Source organism: Paramisgurnus dabryanus, chromosome 24 (assembly GCF_030506205.2).
Source record: "Paramisgurnus dabryanus chromosome 24, PD_genome_1.1, whole genome shotgun sequence".
NCBI classification, from domain to species: Eukaryota; Metazoa; Chordata; class Actinopteri; order Cypriniformes; family Cobitidae; genus Paramisgurnus; species Paramisgurnus dabryanus.
In genome coordinates this window covers 24,200,494-24,208,621 of record NC_133360.1, presented here as the reverse complement: position 1 = coordinate 24,208,621, position 8,128 = coordinate 24,200,494, and the positions used below count along the sequence as shown (strand labels likewise).

Here is an 8,128-nt window from a genome sequence, read left to right as displayed (position 1 = left end):
ATGATACATGCGTCACTGACAAAGTCAATTGCGCTGGGTGCAAGATAGAGCCCTATGTCTTCTATTTATATGTTTTGAGTCTTAAGAAAAGTATTATTATTACATTAAATCTTTGCATTTCTATTCAAAATGTTTTGTATTTCAGGAATCAAATCCATATTCTTGGCTTTTTCATGTCATGCTTCACCAGTTGAACTAATTGACAAACTTATTCAAGCCTAATTGTGAAAAGTATTTCATGTGAATTCTGTTATATCACTTCCCAGGTACACAGGTGATAAGCAGCCCAAATCCTGTGATAGATGGAGAAAAAGTGATATTAAGCTGTTCAACCAATTGCACTCTGGATAGCAAACATACTTACATCTGGTATAAGAATGGACAACAGGTAACAGATGGATTGAGATTATTAAACAAGCTGTACCTGGACTCAATCAACAGAGAGGAGATACAAGAGTATTCATGTACTGTAGGAGGTAACACAACATCTCATCATACATCTGACTTTAGTGTTAAATGTTTGATGCAGTTTGTCTGTAAAAATGTATCTTATTTATTTCTGAACTGGTTAGATGCAGTGTCCTCTACAGACCAAAAGAAATCGACATGGTTACGAAACACATCAATCATATTGTCTGTGTTTCTGACTCTTGCACTCATAGGAGTCCTGATGTGGTACAGGTCAGTAAAACCTTTATTTAAAATGTGTTTCAATACAGTGGGATCCTAAAGTCTGAGACCACTTTGGGATTTTATTGTTTAATTGAAATGTGTGCTCTGAAGTTTCGAAACAAAGAAAAAATAGGACATAAAATGTAGAAAAATATGTCTTGATCTCTAGAATTGTGATTTTTGACACTGATCATGTTAACTCTTTAAACCTGATGCATAATTTAATCTGTTTCTTGATAAGGATGAGAAGCTGTATCTTGTCTAGAAATCACAAGGATACAAAGGAGGAGGCACAGGTGATAATGTCTGATAAAAGATTTGATTTGTCACACATATATTTCAAAATGTTTCTTGTTTGTAATCTTAACTGAACTTTATTTTATCTTCAGTATGACTCCGTGCACATTGATGCAGCGCCGTCTGAACACACACAGAAAGAAGAATGCAAAAATGAGGATATTCATTACAGCAGCGTTCATTTTGTAAATTCAAAAACAAAGCAGAAATCTTCAGACACCACAAACACCACAGAAAAAGAAGATGTTCAGTACGCCACTGTAATGTTTAGTTAACAGACTGTTGCAATCATTGCACAAATTTGTCATTGCTATGTTTCCATGTTGTATCATTAATCCCAAACGTGTTTGTTGTAAAGAAGAAGAACTATCACCACATCCTCCTGTCAAGGCCATGGGTGTCTCCGACACAGCGCTTCTATGGTTCAAGTTGTATCTCTCAGTTAGGTCATTTAGGGTATCTTGGAGAGGTGATGTCTCCGAACCCCAACGTCTCAATACCGGGGTGCCACAAGGCTCCGTGTTTGGACCACTGCTATTTTCGATACACATGACATCCCTGGGTTCTGTCATTCGAAAACATGGCTTCACGGAGCATGTTGCCAGCACTAACCCGGAAGTCCGCCTGACCTTTCCAAAATGAGCATGCTACGAAGGTCCTAGTCCAAGCTCTTTTCCTGTCCAGGCTGGACTACTGCAATGCGCTACTGGCTGGACCTTCAGCCTGCACAACCAAACCCCTACAGATGATTCAGAATGCAGCAGCAAGAGTGGTCTTCAATGAGCCAAAGAGGGCGCACGTCACTCCTCTCTTTGTCAAGTTACACTGGCTTCCTATAGCAGCTCACATCCAATTTAAAGCTCTGCTCCTGGCCTTTAAAATCACCACTGGGTCAGCAGACTCAGCACCCCCTTACCTTCACTTGCTTATACAGCCTTATGTACCCTCTCAATCCCTGCGCTCTGTCACAGATTGACGGCTTGTGGTGCCATCTCATAAAGGGAAAAACATTATTGGGTACGTTCTCAGGAGCTGTTCCACAACTGTGGAATCATCTGCCGATCGCAACACAATCTGCTGACTCTGTAGCTGTCTTTAAGAATCTTTCTCCAATTTTCCTTTTTCTTTATCTGTACATTCTTAAAAATAAAATAAATAACCAACACTTGGCTATGTATACTATGTTGGACTTGATGAGACTATTTCTTATGTATTGCTGTTCTTGTGTTGCTATAATTGCTTTTATTGTTTACCTCATTTGTAAGCTGCTTTGTACAAAAGCGTCTGCTAAATGACTAAATGTAAATGCAAAATTGGAATTTGGCATATGCATTGCTCCACTTTTCAACTGTGTGCTATTTATACGCATTTCATGAGTATGGGTTGAAATAATAAATACTGACCTTCAATGTAATGAACAATATAGGTCTTATAATACCTAGTTGTTGTAATTTTTAATATATTTTTTTATTTTTAGTTCACTGTTTGGTTTATACAGAGCCCCTATGGTGACATTGGAGTAAAAAAATCTAAAGTTTAGTTTTGCGTGTGCATGTGAAATAACTAAGCATTGGCATTATTGTGTAATGAGACTTTATTTTATTTCTGTCCCCAGAAATTGGGGATGTCAGGGTGAGACATTCAGTGCACCTGGATTTTTCCTAAGTCATTTCTTTCTTTTCCTTGAATAAAATCCTGAATTTTGGTGCATAACATTTATGTTGGTGTGTCTTCTACAAAACACTATTACTAACACTGCATCATGGTGGATTAAGAAAATTATACTTTCAATGGAAACATTTACTAACTCCTTCTGTCCAAACAGTTACGAATGTTAAACTATGAATCTAAAGGAAACAGAGATATCATTTTTCCATGTAATTCTATCAGTAGCAAAACAGGGTGAGTTAAATTGTGATATGCGTTGCTAAATGAAACATTTTTTATAAATCGGAACCAAAACAGGGGCAGAGAGTTTCTGTCAAAAAATCATTTGAAATTCAAACATTTTATTCTGATGCTTAATTTCCATCTCCTCAGGGACGTGCACAGGAATTTTTAGGGGCAGTTGCTCTGACCTAAATAAAGGGCACCCCACCCCCTAATTTTTTTTATTAAACTCACGGCCTATATGAAGGACTGAAAATAACAGGGTCTTTATTAAAATCAGCAAGCATGTTTGCCTAATGCATACCAAAAAATTGTAGCCTAGGCTGCAAGCTGTATAGCTAGCTGCTATCTGTCTGATTATTTAGGCTTAAACGTGGCAAACTCAGCCTAGATTCATGAAGATTTTAACAGAGGTGGAAAGAGTAGCCAAAAACTTTACTTAAGGAAAAGTACAAGTAACTAAATAAATAATTACTCAAGTAGAAGTAAAAAGTATGTGTCACCAGGTGACGATTTGTGAGGGCGGAACCAAAAGTGAGGAAGATGGGTTCCGCCCGACGATGGTTCCGCCCGGACGACTGACTCCGAACACCGCAAAATCAGGCCAGATTATGTACAGGTGAAGGCGATTAATACAGCGATTGCTGATAGGCCAACAAGGAGGGAAGGCAGAGTACAAAAAGACCTTTGAAGACATCAGACGGTGTGCTTTGTGTGTGCTTTGTTGCTGCTGTGCAGACCTGTTGTATTGGCCTATGCCGATCCCTTGGGGAAGATAACGGAAGCGGTGGTGTGCTAACAGAAGATAAGAGGTTGGAGGTGACTGGGCGAAGAGAATATTGGGCGAAGAGAATATTGGGCGATTCCACTTGTGAGTGGGCTGAACACAAGGTCATGGTATGCATCGGTGCATGGACGTATTGACAACGGAGTGTGAGTAACCGTCAACGTGTAATTACGAAATATTCAGAAGAAGAGTTACTTGGTGTGTATTGTGAGTGTGTTGAAGGTTACCGGCCCCACTGCGGAGGGAAACGTGGGCGAGCCGTAAAGGTGACTAGGAGCATACAGGGGTTTGCCGATTATATTTACGTGCCAACATTGTCTCTCTGTGGCGAAAACAACGCCCAACCAGCCTCACGAGGGGTCTGAGTCCAGTCGGCCAAGTCCTTAATTCACGTGAAGTGTGTGCAGAGTGCTGTGGGTGAGTTGTGACTTTTATTGTGTGTTTACACTAAAGCTTGCTGTGTATGCTGTGCTTATAGTGACCGAAGCCGCCCTGGTCCAGTGCAGATCGTGAGTAGTCAACAGCATGTTGAGGCCTGAACCACAAGAGAGGAGGCAACTAAAACTTTGATCCCCTATGTGCTGGCGGGAGCCCGCGCAAATCCAGCAAGCAGGCAGTGGTGAGGCTCAGCTGTATATCAGAGGGAGTAGCGATTAAAGTGCACCGTCCGGACCAAGGGTCATTGTGGTGGATAGATCTGCCTAAAAGAACCATCTGTGTGCGCGGAGCCTCGTCGAGAGTTCGCCCCAGCTCAAGACCCCTGTCATCAAAAAGGAGGGGGAGCTCTGGAAGCGTTCGGCTCCGCGTCGCCTGGCCCATCAGTCCCCACGACACCTAAGAAGCCTAAGCGGACGGGTGAAGGTATATGGTGTACAGCCGTCGCTGTGAAAGCCCACTGCCTGGAGGAGCGTTGGGTGAGCCCAAGTCTTGTGAGTAACTGACCTTTGTGGTGTGTAACCTACCTTTGCTTACAGTGATACCTTGAAGAGGAACGAACAGTCTCAATAGTGCGAATCACTTACTTTTGCTCCAGTGAATGCCCCGAAGTGAACGAAAAGCCCAAGTCTTGTGGATAACTTACCTTTGTGGTGTGTAACCTACCTCTGCTTACAGCGACACCTCGAAGAGGAACGAACAGTCTCAACAGCGTGAACCACTTACCTTTGCTCCAGTGAACGCCCTGAAGTGAACGAAAGGCCCAAGTCTTGTGAGTAACTTACCCCTGTGGTGTGTAACCTACCTGTGTTTACAGTAACACTCGGAAGAGCCGACGACAGGTTCCAGTCTTGGAGAACACTTACCTTTGGTCACTAACTCCCCTCTGTGGAACGTGGAAGACCCCCCGGGTGCCCAGTGACGTCCCAGCAGAGAGGACCTAAGAGAGAGGGAAAGAGGCGAGGGTGTTATGTCACAGGTGACGGTTTGTAAGGGCGGAACCAAAAGCGTGGAAGACGATGGTTCCGCCCGGACGCTTTACTCTGAACACCGGAATTCCGGGGTTTCCCCGAAGACGAAATCAAGCCTGATTTCGCCCAGGTGGGGATAATTTACACAGCGGTTGCTGATAGGCTAATGAGGAGAAGGGGTAGAGAATATAAAGACCTTTGAAGACATCAAACGGGGTGCTTGGTATGTACTCTGTGTGCGTTGTGTTGCTGCTTTGCAGACGCTTGTGCTGACTTAACCGTGCCTTCGGGGAAGTAAAGGAAGGAGAGACAGCTAGCGAAGGAAGATTGGGAGAGTTTTACACTCGTGAGTGAATAAGATACAGAGCCAACGGAATCATAGATACAGGGGGCAATCGACAACAAAGAGTGAGTAATTACCTTTGGGTTCATCGTGTGATATTCCGAAGAGGAGTTGCTTGGTGTGTGTCTTTCTTGTGTTTGAGGTCCCTGGCCCCACCGGCGAGGGAAGAGTGGGCGAGCCGTGGGTTGACGGAAACACGGACGAAACCTTTGTATAGGAAGCGCCGTCTGCGCATCGTTCAGTGGCCCTGCGGGACAAGAAAGCGTGGGTGAGCCAGAGAAATAACCAACAACACATCGGGGCTGTGAGTATTATAAGCCTACTCTCAACCGGTGACCAAAACAACGCTCAGCTATCCTCTCGAGGGAATCGAAACCTGGTGGCTAAGTCCATATTTAATTTCACGTGAAGTGTGTACAAGAGTGTCGTGGGTGAGTTACATTTATTACTTGGTGCTGTGCCGTGCTTGCTGTGTGTATGCTGTGCTTGTAGCGACCGAACCACCCGGTCTCGGACGAATCGTGAGAGGTTTACATCTGTTGTGGCCTGAGTCCTACGGAGAGAGTGAAATTCAGCCTTGGCCCCGGGTGTTTGAGAGAGCTTCACTCTTCGACAGAGCGGCAGTGGTGAAACTCAGTGGTGGATAGGAGTGAGTATTTTTGGAAGTACACTGTGTGGACGGAGGGTAATAGTTGTGTGTGTGTTCGACCTATCCAACAGAAGCTCGAGGTGGCGGAGCCTCAACGAAAGTTCGCCCCAACTCGGGACCCCGGTCGTGGAACCAAGAGGGGGAGTTCGGGAAGCGTTCGGCTCCGTGCCACTGGACCCATCAGTCCCTACGACGCCCGAGAAGTTGAGTGGACGGGTGAAGGAACACGGTGCACCGACGTTGTAGCGAAAGCCCACTGTTTCAACCACTACCTGTGTCTCAAGGAAAGCTGTGTCTCAAGGAAAGCTCTGTGTGAACGAAGATCCCCAGTGTTGTGAGTAACTTACCTCTGTGAAGTATTATTGACCTGTGCTTACAGCAACCACTTACCTGTGTCTCAAGGAAAGCTCTGTGTGAACGAAGATCCCCAGTGTTGTGAGTAACTTGCCTCTGTGAAGTATTATTGACCTGTGCTTACAGCAACCATTTACCTGTGTCTCAAGGAAAGCTCTGTGTGAACGAAGATCCCCAGTGTTGTGAGTAACTTACCTCTGTGAAGTATTATTGACCTGTGCTAACAGCAACCACTTACCTGTGTCTCAAGGAAAGCTCTGTGTGAACGAAGATCCCCAGTGTTGTGAGTAACTTACCTCGCCGAAGTATTATTGACCTGTGCTTACAGCAACCACTTACCTGTGTCTCAAGGAAAGCTCTGTGTGAACGAAGATCCCCAGTGTTGTGAGTAACTTACCTCTGTGAAGTATTATTGACCTGTGCTTACAGCAACCACTTACCTGTGTCTCAAGGAAAGCTCTGTGTGAACGAAGATCCCCAGTGTTGTGAGTAACTTACCTCTGTGAAGTATTATTGACCTGTGCTTACAGCAACCACTACCTGTGTCTCAAGGAAAGCTCTGTGTGAACGAAGCTCCCCGGTGTTGTGAGTAACTTACCTTTGTGAAGTACTAGTGACCTGTGCTGGCAGCAATCACTTACCTGTGTCACGAGGAATGTTTTGTGTGAACGAAGACCTCCAGTGTTGTGAGTAACCTACCTTTGTGAAGTGCTATTGACCTGTGTCTACAGCAACCACGTACCTGTGTCTCGACGAAGGCCCTTGTGAAATAGAAACCCTAGTGTTGTGAGTTGTTTTCCTGCACGGTCCACTAACGATCTCTGCTTCAGTAGCGTCCACAGCACAACGAACCTAAGGCAGAGGAGAGAGAGAGAAGACGGGGGATTAGAGCAGCAGTAAAATTCACATCGAAGCACATTGTGATAACCTTTCTGTGCTTGATCTGCCTCCAGGAAGAAGCGGAGCGCGCCACGGGTTCTAGGACCAGTGCCATAAGGAGCCCCTGTCCCCGGTCCTTGGCACGAGTGGCCCTGGAGGGCAGAAGAAGTCATTTTAGTTTTTAACCTTGCCCTTTCCCTCTTTCCCTTTTTCCTTTTTAAATATTTAAATAAAGTTTATTTTAAACGTAGTATACTCGTCTGTCTGGTCATTGGGGTGGTCTTGGGAAACTCCTCGAGGTGGAAGAGTTGAGAGGGGTGTGACCTTTAGTATATTTGGGTCCGCCCCCGGCCGTGACAGATTTGGCGTAGTCGGCAGGATCCCACCTCGAGTTGAGCGACCAAGGCTCTCCAATGGCCGACGACGAGTTGCCCGAAGCCCCACCACCTGTGGTGCCTGAAAGGCAAGAAGCCCCACCCCGTGTTGTGCATGGAAGGCCAGAAACGCCACCCCGTGCCATGCACGTGTTCCTGGGAAACCCCTGGGCGCAGAAGTACAGTGGGGTCGAGTCCGAGATCCGTTTAACTGAGTGGAGGGCCCAGATCGAGTATCTGGCCGGCCTTCAGGGGCTGAGTGCTAGTCAACAACAGCAATTTGTGTTAAACTCACTAGGAGGAGAAGCCCGGCGAGAAGTACAAGCCGCCCCCGAGGCCGTTCGAGCTACCGCCCAGACCATATTCCACTTCCTTACCGAACAATATGGTGATACTACCCCTGTGGCCGTCCTGAGGGCGCAGTTCTTTAACTGCAAGCAGGGCCCCCACCAGTCCATTCGAGCCTTCGCCCTGAAG

The 8,128-nt window shown here is 45.6% G+C and overlaps 1 long non-coding RNA gene across 1 annotated transcript; it reads left to right on the top strand.

The window, feature by feature from the left end:
• The first annotated feature begins 210 nt into the window (after positions 1-210).
• On the top strand, positions 211-2,132 carry LOC135740979 (uncharacterized). Its single transcript, XR_010529310.2, has 4 exons — positions 211-476; positions 573-681; positions 914-968; positions 1,062-2,132. It is a non-coding gene; the product is annotated as an uncharacterized lncRNA (long non-coding RNA).
• Positions 2,133-8,128: the final 5,996 nt, after the last annotated feature.